Genomic DNA, 16,412 nt, shown 5'->3' with positions numbered 1-16,412 from the left:
AATGATTAAAAACGAGTCTTATTCTACATTAGAAAACTGGTTCATAAATATTTTTATATTATCTTCTGTTCTCATCTATGGCAGAAAAAAAGTAGCTCTAGAATAAATTATTTTCTTGCTGCCTGCAAGCATGAAGAGATGAGGGAAGACTGTGTCTGTCCTGTTCAGAGGAATTTTTTCCAGGGCATCTCAAGTGGCTGGTACATAGTAAGTGCTCAATAAATGTGTGATAAACAAATCCCCATAGCACCTTGCTGTCAACAGAGAACATGTTAAGAACCTGTTTCTCCTATGTACTCTCTTTCTTTGGGAAAGAACATTAACACTGCCATGTTTTCCTGCCCCATAGAAGAAGGGCTTTATTTAGACTTCTTTCTCCTAAACCTAAAAGTTTGGTTGCCAAAGACGAGCTATCAGCACAAATCTGTGGTGAGAAACAGTTAACCTCTGTTAGCAATGTCCAGCCCTTCGCCATTCCCGCAAGACTTCCCAATGTGTTTTCTCCATGTCCAAGTCTTTTTGGACCTCATCTCAGTCTTATGAAAGTTCCAAACACCTCTCATCCCTGGGTTTCGTGCTCTGCCCTGAAATTGCTGGTAGAAATTGTAAAGGAAACCAGACTTCCGCATTCTAAGTGCAAATGAGCCCTCATCCTAACCACCCTAGCTTCCCAGTGTTTTGTTCCTTCCTTTATTTGCAGTCAGCTGGGCAGGCGTGGCTCCATGAGAGAACCAGCTCCTGGCTGCTTGGTCCTGGCTCAAGCCTAACCACTCACAAAGTCTATAGAAATTCATCATTCATCACTCACCTAACATGTGTTTGCTTCTCTGTCATTTTTTTAAAATCTTGATACGTTGTCTCATCTGATCCTCAAAATAATCCTTCATATGCAAAGAATTTACCTCCATTTTTTGAATAAAAAACAGATACATATTACTGTCTCCATTTTCAAAACTAACAGCTGTGTCATAAGGGCAGTCAGGAGCAGCACTGTCTTTTAATTCGTAAGTATAGATTGTTTTAGGTATTAAGATCTATCAGGTACAGAAATTAAGATCTTATCAGTTAAGATCTACGGTGCTTGTGACCATAACGTATTTCTAAATCGTACCAATGAATTTAATTAAAAAATAAAACAATAAAATGAAAGCACTCAATATGTGAACTCACCCACTACACTGAATTTTCCACTCATTCGATTAAAACAAAAGTTAATTGTTTTTCAAAAAAGGAACACTTAAATATCAAAATGTTTGATCTGCAGTTACTTAATATTGATTGGGAAAAATGTATCTGAAGACTAAAAGATTAGTCTTCCTGTGAATAGCATCTTTCATTCCAAGAATTAATAAAAAATAAAAACTTGTTTTCACAAACAAATAAAATAAAAGGTTATAAAATGCAATGATAACAAGCTAGTGTAATTCTTAAGGGTTTAGACACTCAGATTTTTAAAACCAGAATTAATTTAAATGTTGCATAAGTAATCTGTGTCACAGGTGCAATGCACCCTGCTGGATTTCACTAAATCCTTCAGATGTGTACAACATTGCCAGCTCAGGAAAGTTGTTTGCACTGAGATCCCATAAAATAAACAAATTTGTTTGTTTATCCATCCATGTGCTCACCAAAATGTATAGCCACTCTCTGAGGACTGAGAATCTCAAGTTGCCTAAGACCTCACAGCTCCCAAGCAGTGTTTAAACTGGTACACATCTGTCATGCCAGCTGCTCAGGAGGGTGAGGAGGAGGCTTCCACGTTCAAGGCCAGCCTGAGCAAATTAAGGACACCTTATCTCAAAATAAAAGTTTTCAAAGTGCTGAGGTCATAGCTCCATATGGCAGAGTGCTTGCCTACCAACCATGACATCTTTGGTTTAATCCCCAGCACAGAAAGAAAAGAAAAAAGTGTAAGCCAGCAAGAAAATCAGATAACCCCATCTCAGCAACAAGTCAAAGAAAGCAAAGGGGCCGGTGAGCACAAAGGGGGTGTTTAAGGCAGACACAGGGACCACCGGCCTTCTAGTTTTCCTTCTCTCCCTTTGGTTCTCAGCTGGCATTTCAGAACACAGCTCTCAAAGGCTAAATCCGGGTCCTTATTAACACTTGGCCACATGGGATGAGAACTGTAGATCTGCTTCATTCAGGGTGAGCTCAATTCATTATAAATTCATATAAAACATTGGGACTGTTTCGGAGAAGATTTCAAGGTACAATTCTACCACAGCTTTAAGAAATTTGAAGACGAATCATCACTGTATAACAAAAGGTAGATAAGAGAAAGCCCTTATTTTGATCAACAAAGAAATTTAAACTTTATTTTATAGTTAGACTGAAGCCACTTAAAGTATTTTATTTATCAAACTCAGGGAAGCTTAAAAGTTGCATAAACTGATATTTACCTAAAAGGAACATATCAAGTTATGGGGTTTTTTTTCTTTTTTAAATACTACTCACCAGGCTTCTAAATAAGGAAATGTGAAGTATGTTTTTAAAACTATTCATTGATTTTTAAAGGGGCTTTAGGTCCACCACAAGAGTAAAACTTTTGGGTTTTGTGTCTTGGAATTTTCACCTAAGATTCCTAATTCAGTTCAAGATTTTCAAGTAGTAGTTCTGCATAGAAGTCTTCAAACCCTTAGCCTCAAGAATTAGTGTGTACAGGAAGAGAACCAGTGAAGGTGCTAGCTGTTCTTTGTTAGGTACCTTAGACCATTCTCCCAATATCATGGCAGATGCTCTTGGTAGAAACAACAGCAAAACTACACTGATTAAAAAGAGCTCAAATCACACATGTTCAGAAAGAGGCCTGTTTCTCACTGGTGTTTAAGCTTTGCCCTCCCTCACCCTTCATGTTTCACCCGTGAGCATTTCTTTCATGGCCACAAGATGGCTACATTTACTGTATTCTCCCTAGTTCATAACCAGGATTCTCCAGTGTCCTGGAGATCAAATGGAGAATCATTCTGTCCATTCAACCTTGCTTCATTCATTCAATAAGTATTTGCTGATTGCCTACTCAGTGTCAGATACTATTCTCAGCCCTGGGAATCCATCCACGAGCAAAACACAGTCCTTATCATTAAGGAGCTTACATTCCTGTGACCCTCCCTGAATCAATCACAATGATGACGAGTAACCGTCATTAACTTCCACTCCTGACAGCTACGCTTGGGCTCCATCCCAGTCAAACCAGGCAGTGGCTACACATGATGCAAAGAACAGAATAGATTTTGGCAGGCAACTGCAGGGTTTGTTGTTCCCATCTACTAACACTCTGCTTATGGATACTGCTAATCAATTTGGTCAGTTTACACACAATTTTACATAAGCTGTGTATATATTTTTACGAGGAAATAACCTACACCCTAGAAGAATGAAAATTATCTCTTAGAGTCATGAAATGGGTGCCAGATCCCAACCACAGGCAAGATGTCTTAACTTCTGTCTTAGTAGACTTTGTTGATACCTGAAACAGCAACCACCTAAAATGAAATTAGCTATATCCATGTGTGTTTTTTAATCCATGTTTTTTACTACTTTAATTAATATCAAAATGTATGTTCAAAACTTTTCTGAAAGCTTTTAATTTGGAAAGTAAAGTACCATACTTTAGGCGAACCTTACGAAGTACCCCAGTTCGCATTAGACTCTTACGTATCAACAATGATCATCCATTCAGTTGCTTCCCTGCAAATACCTACAATGGACACCTGAGAGGAGGATGACCATTTGAATCCAAATCCACTGTGACTACCAGAAAACATAAGGCAGGCAAGCAAAAGAATGCATGTCATACTCAGGGTGGGAGAGAAATCTCTTTGAAATAAAAGGCACACAGTAAAACATATGGAATTTACTGACAAGTCTTACAGACTTTTTAGCTCTGCCCCATCAGCACCACTAATCAAACTCTAAGATTGAATTCTAAAAATAAAATCCCAGATCTACAGTAGTAACAGAATTATACACAGCATGCCTATCTTAGATATGGAATAAATAACTAAGCAACTGACCGATTCAGTAAGTGCTGGTGCTCCCAACGGAGAGAAATCACCTCCCACTTGTGTAAAAATGCTCATGGAAAAGGCAGCACTTAAAGTAGGCTTTAAAAGTCGATGGAGAAGTGGAAGGATAAAGAAGTCCTGTTTGAGCCTGCAAAGGTTTGGATCGGTTGGAGTAAGTGGATTATTAACAGCAGCAATTAGTCACAGGTTTGCAAAATGCAGAATTGTAAAATTTAAAAACAAAACACATTGCAATTTCAGTAATTTCATGGATTAGTTTTGCTTTGGGAAATGAGTGTCATGGTTTTGCAAGCTTTGAAAAGTAACATTAGGGCTGGGGATTTAGTTCAGTGCCATAAGCACCTGCCTGGCAAGTGTGAGGTTGTGAGTTCAGTCCCTACACCAAAAAAAAAGAAAAAAGAAAGAAAGAAAGAAAAAGAGAAGTAACATTAAGTTCTCATTTTGTTAAGCCTGAGTTCATACTCTGAGCAGGAGTCAGAATTAACTGTTCTTAAGAAAATCTGATTAGCTTTGAACAAGGGACTCCTGCTAGCCTAGAAATCAGAGTTCAACCTCAACTTCATTTTAGCAAATAAACTGTACATGATGGAACTCAAACAACAGAAATATAAGCTGAAGAAAAATTCCTCTGGAGAGTTGTCATAATTTAGATTTCAAAGCTGGTTTAAGAAAAGCTCTTGAAAAATCTGTGGACAGTAATTTACCACTGAAAGCTAGAAAGATTTTCCAAGTGCAGTGATACATAACTTCTTAATGACCTCTAGCTCCCAAAAAGATGGAGCCACTGGAACTCAGAAAGTGAAGTGATTTTTCCAAGTCACATCACTGAGAGGCTGAAACTGAGATACAGGTCCGCAGACATCAGCGTCATGAGCATCTGCTTTAATAGACTGCCTTTCTAGGAAGCGAGAATTGAAAATAAAACCAGAAATGAAATGTATGGCAATAGTCAGTGAAAATCAACTGGTCATATAAGCAGGTCTGTGATTATGGTGAGGCAAAATGAGATGAAGTAGTCTCTAAAAAGCAAGCCTAGTGCAGACCTACTCGAAAAACCATAATTACTCAGAAGACAGTTAAAACACAAAATTTCCTCCAGGGTAAAAGGCATTCAATTAATCCAATCAAAAGATCAGTTTTTTTTCTCTCTCCTGATATTTCCCATCCATACATTAAAAAAAAAAAAAAAAAGAAAAGAAAATTATGCTGTGGTCTCCAAAGTTACTAGAGATACAAATTAAGTTTAATTTTGCTGTAATTATTTACACACGCTTGGAAAAAACTTTACATGTAATTTTTATACTGTAAAATGCCAAATCTTTCTATAAACAGAAACTTTAAACTTTTTTTTAAAAAAAAATTATCTGCTAATCAGTTTATCCCTTATGTGTTTGTGGTCACATAAATAAATAAATAAACTCAGCCTTATAGTTTAGGAAAAATTAATCCCCAAATTTAGTAAATTCACAGGGTGAAAAACAGCAGATGTTGACCTGAATACTGTACTGCATAAACCATAGTTTCTGTAGTATCTTCCTCTCCACCTCCAATCTTCTAGAAAAGTTTTTGATGACAAAAATATAAAATTACTTTGTAGGAGAGTTTGAGGTAGAAGGTGAGAGGAAAAAAAAATCTCAGATTTTTTTACATTTAAGGAACCAAAAATTACCTAGTTCTAGTACTGCCCCAACCACTGCTTTCAGAAGATTGTACAAAACAGCAAATGAATGACTATGATTCGAAATTCAGAATAATGCAGCAGATCTTTCTAGGACAGCGAGTTATCACTGTCATCTTCTCGCACCTGACAAGGTATAGAAAGTGTACTGTGAAGAACCATATGCTATTGCTGGATGGCCTTTAGGGGAGTTTGTTTTTGCTCCACACAGGTTGTAGCTTTAGAAGTTTAAAAGCAAGGACAAACTATTGTGAAGAGATTGGTTTGATCTTTACCAATTCACAGCTCAAGGAGGAGAACTGATAAGATGAGCTGCTTTCACTTTTATCAGTCTCCTCCTTGGATGGGGACTTTTCTAAGAGAAAGGATCACCCATGTCTTACTCTTGTATCCCCAATGCCCGGCATAAGAAGGAACCCAAAACATGCTGGATGAGTTGAACCCACAAAAAGCATGCACAGAGTTCTCTAGTAACCATTGAAACTCCTCAGAGGCTACTTTTTCTAACTGATGAAACTGCAAAAATACTGTGTTTTGTTTTGTCAGGAAACTACATCTAGTTATTTATCCTGCCACTCTGGGTTTTTTAAGACCACCTCCATGGACTAAATATGTGTAGGCAAAGGCATTAGACCTTAAAGAGGCACACAGAAAATTGGTGCAGAACTCCAGATTGACGAAATCAGGTTTGTTTTTTTACCCATTAAATAGTTTAAGCAGATTAATTGGAACCAGGCATGTGAAGATTCATAAGGTTTGCTTTTTAGTAACATCAATTACTTGAATCTTATGAGTTATATTTCAACATATTCAGATTAGCAGTTTAAAGAAAATATAGTTCGTGATAAATTATTTTTTAAATTTTTATGGAGGCAAAAATAAGACTTGTTACATTTTTATAATAGATTTATCTCACAGTAACAAGGTATTTAGTTTCCAATGCCTTGTATACCTAATGTCAATTACCCACTTCACAATGGATATGTTTTATTTGGAAATTAAATACATTAAAAACAGAAATTTGTTTTCCTGCATCAACAAAAAGAATGTTTGATATATTCTGAAGTATTATTTAATGGCCATATCTTCAATCATAGTATGTAATTAAAGAGCAATAAAAGCAGTCTGTCTAGGGAAGAATGTGATCATTTGTTTTTGGGAAAATACGAATAAAAGGAAACTTTTTGAACTTGAAGAATGCTGATTTGCAGTAGTGAATGTCAGCAGCTTACTTACCCAAGTGTTAAGGTTGATATTTCTTGTCCTATAACTAAAATATTGGAAAATCATATTTTTAAAGCTTTGGACAAATTGGGTGTAAACAAAATAGATCCTTGTATCAAGCAAAGTGCTGCACTTTAAAAAAGGATATTTGAACACATACTGTCAATATTTACATTTTCAAGACAATTACAGCCTTCTAGATAATCCACTGTTACTGAAAAATACTTAGCCAGCAAATAATATATGATATGCTTGAAATGTCATAAATAGCTCTGCTTTAAAGGAGACAGAAAGGAGTGACACTTACTGTACTAACATTGGATAACAGTGGAAAGCCTTTCTGAGTGACTACAAGATTAAAAAATTACTTTTTTACATAGGCTCCACAATTATTTTACATTTAATACACAATACAACCATGTTTCAATGCTATTCTACATCATTTTTCAAATTAGTTATTATACTCATAGAATCATGTCAAAATTATAAATTCCTATGTCTAATATTTATAATTAAGAAATCACCTTACAAGGCTATTCTACATCAGTATTTTTCAAATTAGCTATTACACTCATAGAGTCATGTCAAAACTATAAAGTCCTATGTTTAGTATTTATAATTAAGAAATCATCAGAACTATACCCTAGCTCCCAAGATCCAGGCCAAAAATTCCATGTGTGTATATATGCAGAGCAGTTGTTTATTTGGGTGATTATTTGATTCTAATTTAATGGTTCTGTTTCCAAATATTTTTCTTTTTCAACATCTTTACTATTTTAATATTGTTCTTCCCACACAACACTTAGCTCAACTGCTGGTGACCTGGGCCAATGTGTTTCTGATGTCTGTCAACAAGTACAAAAGCGTAATTTCATTAAAGTGTATTATATATGCTCAGGACCCAGAGAACATTACAAGATGAAGAAGTTTGGCGAAAGTTCAACTGGGCATCAAATAGCACTGGCAGGAATTTTCTTAAACAGATGGTGTAAAATCTTACTAACACAATAGTGCGTGCTCAACACAGGAAGACGATCAGAAACAGATGTGTGAGCTCCAGATGACCACAGTACCAAACAGAAACAATAAACATAGGATGTACATTAGAAATGATGCCCTGGAAGGGAAAGAGAAAAAAAGAGGAGAAAAAGAAATGCTGAACAAACGCATGTCCTTGTCAAATAAGAAATGCTACTGATTTTTTTTTTTCCAGGCTAAAGTCATAGCCTGGAAAAGCATAGACATATTTCCCTTTAGCTTCCCCTTATGAATTTGGTATATAATCTTTATCAAGGTAGTGAGAATTAAAAAGGTAATGTTAATCCATGTTTTAAAAACTAATCACATCCAAGGGAAATAAGTCTTTGATTTAATATAAGAATTTCAGGGAACCTAGAATCGTTTAAGATGGAAATATCTCATCAGCCCAAAAGAATATGGGTGTGCATGCATACACACACACACACACACACACACACACACACACACACACCATTCCTTTTAGACTAACTTGATGCACGTGTTAATCGTTGCATGGCTTCACCCAAGCATTGCACAACTGTATCACAAGTACCAAAGTGGCACATAGCTAAGGCCCAGCCAGGCCCTCCGGGAGGCCTAGTTTCTCAGTGACAGCCAAACCCAAAGCCCTCCGAGGATCCTCGCGCAGGACAGGGAGCCACCTGCTTGAGACACCACGCGCAGGACCGGATTCGAGGCGCAGCGGTGTGTCTCTGCCCCCGCTGTCCGCGGCAGGGGACAGCCCGGCCCGTCGCTCCATCCCGGTCTGATCGGACCTCGCGCGCCGTGGGTGTGGGGCCCCGGCTGTCCGCGGGGCACGGGCTGCGAGGTCTGAGCAGGAGCACCTACCTAGGAGGGCAAAGGCCACGCGGGGACGGGACCAGGGCCTCCACTGTCCTCAGTCACGGAGCACCACACGGAGCACCCTCTGCAAACCAGATCTGGCTCGGGAGAACAATGTTTGTCTCTGAAATCCAGGCCTCCGCGCTTAGGGCACCCCGGAAAGCGGCGCAGGAAGGAGGGGTCAGAGCCAGCCTGCAGGCCAGGCCAGGCTAGGCGCTGGCCTCAGAGCCAGGATCGCGTCCAGAGTTGGGGTCAGGGGTGACCGGGCATCCGCAGTCCCCGACTCAGCCTGGGGATGGGAGTGTCCCTTGGTGTTGGCCCTGGTCCCCTTGGTGTCCCTGGGCCCTGGGGAGTGCCTGCAGCCTCAGGCGGGGACAACCGGGGAAACGCTACAGGGTCTATGGCCTCAGAGGTGATAACGTGCTCCTCCCGCAGGAGACTCATCTCCATCACTCCCTTCCTTCCCTGGCATCTGCCCTCCCTCCAGCAGGTCCGTGCTCCTCCACACCTGCATCCCAGCTTCCCCACAGCCCGAAGCCACCCCTACATCGCCTAAGAGAATCCTGGGCAGCGCAGTGAAGCTCTCGAAATGAGACCACCTGTGGTTTCTGCCGCTAACTTGCTGTAGGAATTTGAGCCGCCTCTCTGGATTTCAGTTCTCCATCTGTAGAGTGGGCATAGTAATTTCCACCTTCTGCTGGTGAGGCACATGGGGGATAGGTGGGTAATGCCAAATGCAAGGTTTGAAGATGACAGTTTACTTTTCAGTAGCATCATCATTGAGGCATTGAATGTGACCTTAGAGGGTATCACTTCCTTTCTTTTTCTCCAATAGTGGGGATTGAACCTAGGGAGTAGGCGAGCGCTCAGCTATAATCAACCCCAGTATTTTTTTTTTTTTAATTTCTGTTTTAAAAATTTTGAGACCAGAACTCACCAAGTCGCCCAGGCTGGCCTTGAACTTGTCACCCTCCTGCAGTCGCACGGATTGTGGGGGGTTCCACTGTGGCAGGTAAAAGGAAATTTAGGAGCTATCCTCTCCACATGGATGTGTGTGTGTGTGTGTGTGTGTGTGTGTGTGTGTGTGTAAATAATCAGGAATTATGGATTTATTTACTGGAGTATTTTCTCCATCCTGACCTTTAAATGACAGAGCCACATGGTTTGATTCTGATTTATTTATGAAAGATTTTTTTCCTTTCACTAAACTCATCAAATTACTGACTCACCACAGAAGTACTCTAAAGAAGCGAAAGAGAAAGAAATATAGTGACGGTTATTATAGATTAAAGTTATATGTTTATTTTTTTAAGGAAATCTTCAGGAGAAACTGCTGCTTATTATTTCTCACAGCGTCAAGACTCCAAAGCAATAATGAAGGCAAACTCTAGAACACCGAGGCTGGTCAAGGGATTCTTTACCAATCATGTTACAAGGCAAAGATGCAGTTTTGAAAAATTGCCAGCTGGACTCCCTCCTGAAACAGCGTGCTTTGATTTGAGCAAAATGAGTGGGATTAATCATTCCTAAAAATGATTTCTTGCCATGTTTGGAAGCTTGCAGCAGCTACACCAAGTTTGGAACTCGCTGTACTGTAGAGAAACCCACGTCTTCATGATATAGTCCAGTTGCTCTCCCCTCAGTGCTGGGTAACACAGCTCAGCCAGGGCTGCTGTCATCATTCTGGGTTGCAAAGACTCTTCTAGGACCTCGGAATCTGAGGTGTCTAGTAGCTCTGCAGCCTGCCAGTCCCGGAAAAGACCTGCTCAGGCTGGAGAGTGGCTGGGTCCAGGGAGAGACTCATCTTCCCTCTAGGGCATCTCTTTTCAGTTCTCACTTCCTGTTGTGGGCTGGAGGGCGTAGCCTCTTTCCAGGTTGAGGAGGACCCTGGGCAGCAGGGCCAATGGCCTTGACATCCACTCAGACTGGTCACTCTTTTGTCTTCCTACTTAGGAGCAAAGCCAAGCCTGTGGTCACCTGACAGCATGCCCAGCAGGGTAGATTGAAGAGTCTTACCCTATCCTTTACCTTCTTTTTAAACAGAGGCTCAGATTCAAATGATTTCTGAGGCAACCAGAATAGTTTTGCAATTTAATTTTGAACACTGAGGTCCAAAGTACTCACAGGAGTACCCAAGGAGCCATGACACTGGTCGACACACTGGGTACCATAAGCCCTTCATCCCAGATGAAAAGTGAATCCTGGAACTGCCTCAATTATTTGGTTAGAATTTCTACCTCATCCTTGCTGGAGGACCTTTAGATCTTAAAAGATGCAAGTCCTGGAATGGAAATAGGAAACAACCCTAGAAGAAAGAAAGGAGAGAAAGGTATAAACCCTCCTGTGACTGTGAGCATACCTCTCTCCTTCCAGAAGCAGTTATTGTCCAGCCTTGAACACCAAACTAGGTTTCAGAAAACTGGAACAGCACAAGGCTCCTGCTTTAGGTCTTTGAGGTCCATAGCTGGAGGAAGATTTGTTGAGGTCAGCTTTGTTCACCTGTTGGTGGCAAGAAAACTGTTTCTAAAGACTTGTCCTCAGCAGTGTTAGATGGTGACATTTGGTGACCTGTGCAGCAGTCTCCACAGCTACAGAGTTATAGTTTAGATTTAGGGCAAAGAAAGTCCCAGAAGTGAGCACAGGCATTTGGCCCTCTGTGGATACGGAAATCCAGACATTGCTTGTTCAGTATGTGTTTTCATCCACTGGCTGACAATTAGACTGCAGATTTCACAATCTACAAGGAAAAGGAGAGAGAAAGGTTTTCACCACCAGTATGCATGAGCTCCCCTCTCTTTTGTGGCTGTTTTATTTGATCCCATAAACCACTCTCTGCAATTTAACTTTGGCCAGCAATAGTGGAGGTGGAAAGGGATTGTTGCTCTGCTCCCCCATCAGACACTGGGCAGCTGCTAGCAGCCTGCAAGTGGCCAGAAGTTGCCAGAGACCCTCGAGCCGAGTCACAGCCCACCTTAGTGTCTGTTCCTGAACTCACAGAGGAGAGCAAAGCACTTAAATCCTGCCTAGGAGTAAAATTCCTGACAGGGCCTGGTAAAGCATGGCCTTGGCCAAGTAGAACTAGAGTTATGTGCCATAGTGTTGGGGGAGGCATTTGACAACAGGGAGCAGCTCATGCTATTCAAAAGGCTGCACGCCCCAAAAGAAGTCCAGGTGCCAAGCATATAAACAGGCCAGTTTAGTGTCTCAGTAAGCCAGCAATAAAGGAGCGAGGGGAGAGGGGCTGAAAAATCATAGGAAAAGTGGCTCCCAGCTGAACACTCCTCTGGAGCTCTGACGTTCTGAGAGGCCCAGCACTGACCTGCTTTTTGCCTAAGGAATGAGACCTTTGGTGACTCTATATCCAGACTTCTCTAGTGAGGCCTAGGAGTCGAGGGAGGAAAGGAAGAAAACCGCATTGACTCAGAACCTACTCTACCTGTGTAGAGCTTAGGGGAGCATCATTTTCATTTATAATGACAACTCCCAAATGGTGTTGGCTCCATTTTACAGATGAGCAACTGAGAGGTGAAGAAGTCCAATTCCTCAGAATTTCAATCACAGGTTTATCAACTTTACACCTTGTGTTGTAATAGAAAGAAGTAACACATGACTTAACTCTGAAAACCCTAGAATTCCCACAAAGGAAGGAAATACAGGCAAGCAGGCCAGAGGAAACAGAGGAAGGGAGAAGGGTCAGGAGGGAGAAAAATACAGCTACAATTATGAGACGCAGTGTCCTGGGGCAGAAAGCCATATAAAAATGATTTTTAACTTTAAAAAATGGTAGCTGAAGATTTTACCACAGACTTTTGTTTTGTTCTACTTTGTTTTGTTTTGTCTTTTGGTAAAAGTATAGTTTTACAAGACGCATCAGGCAAACAAGGTGAAAACCTGCAAGGTTTGCCTGGGTAAGCTGTAGGACACCAATACTGTGGGCAGGATGTTCTGGCAGGGTTTATTCTGGGCTACTCACTCAGGTTGACAAGTAGAGCTTCGGGGTCCCCTGACCCAGACCCTACAGAAGGCTGAAAAGATACCCTACACCCACACCCCAAACAGAGAAACTCCTTGAGCTCTCCTTTTGCATTTGGGTCAAGTTTAATTCTACTTTCATTTGGCTTTCAAAGATTCCCGAGGAAGGAGCAGTGCAGGCTGGGGGACAGGGGAGCAGAAGCCTGCCGGATAGACAGGGTTTCTAACCTCCTAGATTAGTGAGCTCAGGGGTGTAGCTGGAACCATTGTGCCTAGAACCAGTCGGGAAAACCAGGATACGAGGTTGTTGAAGCTGGAACTTTCCCCCTTTGCCCTTCACACAGGACTCCGGTTTCTACAGAGCTGCAAGAGCAGAACTCTGAAGGAACGATAGAATCAAGTTTCCACTGGTCCTGGTTTGTTGCTCATTGTAAAGGACAAAGTGCGTATAAAACCGGCAGCTCCAAACCACAGACGTGCTTAAAGCGAGATTTCGGACTTGGAAATGTCACAAGGAGTAAACGGTCTGCCGCATGTTCGCGCTCTCCTAGTATTTAGCCCAGAGTGCCCCAGGCCGCCTCCTCTTCTAATCTCAGGCTCCACGTGGCTCCTAAATTTATTTCTCTCCTCATTTCTCTTATTAGGCAGATAGCACCGCTCTTCGCTGGGGAGTTTACTGCGCTCTGGGTCCAGCGCAGGTTCAGAGCTAAATTCTAGGTGCAGAACCTACTTCCGTGGCTGGGGCTCCAGCATCTGGGTGCGCTTTTGACTTGACTTAAAGAGAAGGGCGCTTCTGCAGAGCCACGTGGAGGAGGCCGGGCCTGCGCCCCTGTGTCTCCGAGTGTCCCACGTTTAGCAAGCCTGATAGCGCAACGCCCACCAGGCTTCAGAAAAGTGATTCCCTTTACCGCAGAAACTGGGTGAGGTGATCTAAAAAGGAGACTGGGACCCCGGAAATCCCAAGGCAAAGTTTCCATCTTGGAGACCTCCCAGAAGTGACGCCCTTCGGAACTGCACAAGTTTGTGGGAACAACCTCTAGAAGTTGTCTGCTTCGCTCTCTTCCCAGACTATTAGCAATAGCCAAGGTGGGCAAAAATCCAAGGACATCCCTTGACACCCGCAGTTTCCCAGCAGTCTTGCTGGAGATTTCCCCTCTGGGGCTCCAAGGAATTACCACTAGCCGCACCCACAGGCGGCTCCTTCCCGCAGGCGCCTTTGACAGTACTGGGCTGCGGGGCTCTGGTGCGGTGGCAGAAGGTGGCCTACCAGGGTTGCAGGCTGGGCCTCGAATGTGCTGGTCCTGCGACAGTGGACCCAAGAGTCCTGGTTGCAGAGCGCAATGCAACCGGGCTTCTCCCCGGCCGCCGCCGCGCTTTTCCGAGTCTCCACGGGTGAGCTGGGAGCCAGAGAGGACAGCGATTCAGGGAAACCAGACTGGAGTTTGCCCCAAAGCCTCACAGCCTTTAGGTTAAGTTCCTGCAAACGTGTGGTTACTCACTGCGAGGAGCTCAGAGGCAAAGGGCTCCATAGTGAAGTTGGCGGGGACTTTCTCTATTTAAAGTAATAATTTACTAATTCGGATCTATTGCTTTTAAATATCGAGTTCCAGGGACCTCTGTCAATGCAGGCTTAATTTCATCCCACTGATGAAGGATGTTTATAAACGGCGCCTGCGGTGCGAGCCGAGTGTGAAAATATCAGTTTTATGCCTTTTGATAAGAATTACCGAGGTGGAAGCCTTATTAGACGATTACAAATTTCGCAGCTGCTTGCTGCCCAATTAGGCAGCTCTGCGCGGTGAGTGGAAGCTGCGGGGGTCGGGGTGGATTGGTGCCCTCTCTCTCCAGCCCGGACCTCCAATCACGGCCTGGCTTTACGGGGATCCGGATCCCGTCCCTGCCCCTTGGATTTTAGGGACCCTATTCCAGGCAGACCGGCTCTGGAGCGCACAGCCTGGACAGGACCTCCTTGAAGTCTCCTAGCTGCCTTTTCCCCACCTTCGCCCCTCCCTTGAAAAGACCTCTGTGTGGTCCAGGGGTGTTAGTAATCCCCCTGGGTGGGCCTTCGGCCTCTGATTTTCATTTGCGAAGAGCTGGGCAACTAGTAATTTCAATTTAGTAGGTAGACGCCAACATCATGCGGGCAGTCACTTCCCACCTTCAGACGCACAAGGTGAGGCTTGGGGGGCGTCTTCCTCCGCTCAAAATTGGTCTGTATTGGAGCTCGAGCTAAAATCCCTCATTACTATGATGGGAGGGGGGCGGGAGGAAGTCCTTATTTTTAGCCCGAGGACCTCGGGCTCGCTCTGAGGAGTAGCAGGCAAACTTTTCCTGGTCTTGCGTCCGGAGGAGCGTAGGTTGGAGACGCCCGGTTACATCCCCCCCCCCCCCGACAGCTGCACCTCCCCAGTCTCCGCGCTCCCAAGGGGTCAGGAGGTCGTTGGGCTCTGGCGCCCAGCCTGGACAAGTATCTAGTCATGCCCCTCTGCCCACCTCCACACACAGTTCAGGATTCAGAAATAGACTCACCACCCAGAGGCCTACGGAGCATGTGGGGTGGCGCAATTCACCGAGAGAGCGGTCAGGTCCGTTCCGGGCTCCGCGCCTGGAGAGCAGAGGCCATTCTGCTGGGTCTTCCGCGTCTGTGTGAGGACCGTCCTTCTTCCCCAAATCCAGAGGCCTCTAAAAATGAATCATTTCCTCCACTTATGCAGAGGCAGGAGCTCTTAGATCAAGATTAGTATTTTCAAAACCCGATTGAGAGCCCTCTGATTAGGCGAGGGTGGGTGGAAAGACCGCATAAAACGCCAGCGCCCCCCGCCCTACTTCCCCAAAACAGCTCGCACGCTCTCGGCGTCTGCAAATGACCCGCTCAAATCATGGTCGATATCACTCAAATAGCACTCCAGAGCCACTTTGCAAACGTTCACACAAAGAAACTGTAATTAAATCTCCAAATGGGATCTCTTTTTAATTTCACTTTCAACGGAGTCCTGCGCTAGACGCGGCTCCGAAGGCGCCAATGTTGTGCAAGATTCTTCCTCTTCGGAATGGGCATTCTGGGAACAGTGCTGCTTCACGGAAAACGCGCGTGGAACCCCCGCACGGATGTTCACACTTGATGAAAAACACGAGTCTTTTGGGCCCTCGCGCACAAATTAGCTTTGCCGAAAGTCCACCCACCCCATCCCAAATCCCCAAGACCCAGGATAATCACAGCGTCTCCCTCTCTCCCCTTGAGATGTTCCGTGTAGGACTAGACCTCTGTGGTTCTTGTTGACTTGTGCCCAGTTGCTTGGAAAGGCAAACCAGGCCAATATGAAAAGGCTCCTGCTTAGGGGACAGAAATAGGATTGAGGAAAAGCTAATGTGCAGTCTCGCGTGGGCTCCAAAGTGTCACCCAGGCTCTCTTCATCGCAGCAAAGTGTCTCCTTGGCCAGCCTGCTGTAGCCTGGCCTTGATCTCTCTCATCTCCTTCTAGACGAAACAACGGAATAATCCTATGTGTGCAGATACTTTTAAAATACAGATTTCTGTCTACTGGAAGCAACATCGCACGTTTTTGTTAGAGACTTCCAGACATTTTTATGGTGCTGAAGACTTTTGTTTCTTAGGAGAGGTACACTGGAACTAATACATGATTTTAA

At 43.4% G+C, this 16,412-nt stretch overlaps 1 long non-coding RNA gene across 1 annotated transcript; it reads right to left on the bottom strand.

The window, feature by feature from the left end:
• Positions 1-9,953: 9,953 nt before the first annotated feature.
• On the bottom strand, positions 9,954-15,769 carry LOC134473307 (uncharacterized). The gene is made up of 2 exons (XR_010043526.1): positions 15,295-15,769; positions 9,954-11,530 (listed from the first exon to the last, which is right to left on the bottom strand). It is a non-coding gene; the product is annotated as an uncharacterized LOC134473307 (long non-coding RNA).
• Positions 15,770-16,412: the final 643 nt, after the last annotated feature.

Source organism: Cavia porcellus, unplaced genomic scaffold, assembly GCF_034190915.1.
Source record: "Cavia porcellus strain 051 isolate PalLab524CR breed Dunkin Hartley unplaced genomic scaffold, mCavPor4.1 scaffold_1, whole genome shotgun sequence".
Classification (NCBI taxonomy): domain Eukaryota; kingdom Metazoa; phylum Chordata; class Mammalia; order Rodentia; family Caviidae; genus Cavia; species Cavia porcellus.
The sequence above is the reverse complement of the archived record's forward strand: the minus strand, read 5'-3'. Positions and strand labels throughout refer to the sequence as shown.